The sequence below is a fragment of the Babylonia areolata genome, chromosome 1 (assembly GCF_041734735.1).
Source record: "Babylonia areolata isolate BAREFJ2019XMU chromosome 1, ASM4173473v1, whole genome shotgun sequence".
NCBI lineage: Eukaryota > Metazoa > Mollusca > Gastropoda > Neogastropoda > Buccinidae > Babylonia > Babylonia areolata.
In genome coordinates, this window is record NC_134876.1 from 3,412,776 (window position 1) to 3,415,709 (window position 2,934).

A 2,934-nucleotide genomic window follows, 5' to 3' on the forward strand; every position below is an offset into this window, starting at 1 on the left:
CACAATGTCATCATACCAGTCATGACGATAACGCAACTCGTGAGGAGAATAACCAAATAGAGGATAGTGAAATTGGTGGGGAATGAATTGATAATTCATTGTTGTTGTCAGTGTTGTTGTTGCTGTTGCTGTTCTTGTCGTTGTTTGAATGAATGATGTTATGTAAAAATTAATGTCCAAACAGCGCTGATAGCAGCATAAAATATGTGCTGACCCTGCAACACGCTCTAGCAGCACTTCACACACACACACACACACACACACACACACACACACACACACACCCCACACACACACACACACGTGCACGCGCACACACTCGCGCACGTCAGAATGTGCACACATGCACACGTACGCATACACATGCAAATAAACACACACATACACACACACACACACACACACAACACACACATACGCGCGCGCGCGCACGCACACACAGTAAGCAGTTCCCCCACCTCGCCCCCACCCCCTCTCTCCCCTCTCCCCCCCTCTCCCTCCCTCATCCCCCCCCCCCCAAAAAAAAGGGAAGAAAGAAACTTGTATTACTTTTTGTCACAACAGATTACTCTCTCTATAGTATATGAACTTCGGGCTGCCCTACCGGGTAAGAGCGCATCCCTTCAATGCAGCACTCTAAACCTCCTGCCCCCCCCCCCCCCGCCCCTCCTTTTTTATATCTTTTTTTTTTCCCTGTCTGCAAGTGTCTTTTTTCATCTCGCCCCCCCCACCTGTCTGCAAGTGTCTTTTTTCATCTCGCCCCCCCCCTGTCTGCAAGTGTATCAATTTTTGTTTTTCTATTAAAGTAGAATTTTCGTGATTTTTTATTTTTATTATTTTTTTTTTTTTACTAATGGCAGCCTTTCATTGCTGTAGGTTCTTTTACGTGCGTGCACCAAGTGCATGGCTGCAAACGGGACCTCACTTTAACATACTCTTATCCGAAAGTGTCATCATGAGGCTGATTCCTGTCTGTGTCATCGTCACTCCCATGTCTATTTCTGTCCGAGTGTCTGATGTTTGGTTTTTTGGTAGTGCATATAATGATAAGCTTCGAAGGTGTTGGATGTTGTTGCGAAAAGTCACACGTACGCAGCCGTTTCGTCACGTGGGGTTTGGAGGGTTATGAATGGATTTATAATGTTGCCTGTTGTCTGTGTGTGTGTGTGCGTGTGTGTGTGTGTGTGTGTGTGTGTGTTCCGGTGTCTGTGTCTGCATAGTGTGTGTTTATTTGTCTGTGTCTGTGTTTGTCCGCCTCTTCCCCCGTAACTATCAGTTTCTTCTTTCCATTTGTCTGTGATTTCTCTCTCACGCACACACGCACACACTGACACATACACACACACACACACACACACCACACGATGCAGGATAAATATTTGCATATTTTATTCAGAATGTTATGCATCAAGAATTCATCTCTTAATCTAGTATAATAGTCACTCATGCTTCCTTGCATTTCTAATATTACGCGATGTTTAAAAAAAACCAACCACATAAACAGAAGAAGCCCACAACTGCATGTTAATAATGTACCCCTTTGAATGAACCTCTGTCTATATGTACAGTAGCGCGACTTTCGCTCACCTTTAAACAAACGACTAACATGGACAAAATATCCTTGTCAGTATGGTTGATGATAACATTTATGATGAGAGAGAGAGAGAGAGAGAGAGAGGGGGGGGGGGGGGGGGGGGGGGGGGGAGAGGGAGATTTCTGGGTCCGCAATACATGTTTTAACAAAACTACTATCCAAAAACATGCACACATACTACGACTGTAGGTGTTCGTGCGACAGAAGACGACTCGAAGAGGGAGGGAGGAGATGGACTGGGTTGGGGGTGGGGGGTGGGGGTGCGGGGGGCGGAGGAGAGCTGAGACAGATACTTTTTAGCAGTTCTGCGTGGCGGCGTGCTGTTCTAGTTATCCTGTGACTTGCTATCACATCTGGTGATCGACGGACGCCGAGCGCTAATGGAGCAGAAGGACCACACACACACGTGCATACCTGCATACATCCGATGCGTATACCGCCACTGCTATACTTACGAACTTGAACCTCCCTCCGCCCCCACCCCCCCCCACCCCCCCACCCCCCGCACACACACATGCACGCACGTCCGCACGCACGCACACACACACACGCACACACGCGGCACACACACACACACACACACACACACACACGCGATAGCCTGCACACAGATAAATTGCTGTTCCTCACTGAAAAATCACTGGGCTTTTTTCATCTCTCTCTCTCTCTCTCTCTCTCTCTCTCACATTGTTAGCAAGGACAGAATTTAGCAGAGAGGAGAGAGGTACATGGATAATACAGAGATGGCCTTACACCGGACATGCGAGGTTTTTCCTCGTACGAGGTGTATCTGCTTTTTTTTTTTTTTTTTTTTTTCCAGACTGGGGAGCAACACTACTTCTGCTGACTTCCATATAAAGAACAAAAGACTAAAAGCCCGCAATAAAACACATACACACAGAGTCAGCAACCACTACAAATGCAGCGTTAAATAGCCCCAAGCTCACTTGACAACATTACTGAAAAGATTAAGTTGATCGACTACAGTGTTTCAATGTACAAATGAAAAAATTTGCATACACTGGAATACTTCAATGTACAAACTGGAAAAAAAGAAAAGCAACAATAGTCATTCACTGGGCAAAATGGAATGTGTACACAATAAAATGAAAAGAAACTATTGAAACGGGTGCTGGACGAGTGCACGTGAGCGCGCGCATTCACACTCACGCACACACAGACACACACACACACACACACACACACACACCAGTCGTAGCCTAAATATGCACCAAATGCACATAATCATTGCAATACATTACCCTCTAACATCAGTGATGCAAACCACCTTTTTTTGATCTTTTGAAAAGCAAACCATCAAAATGGTTATGAAGATATAC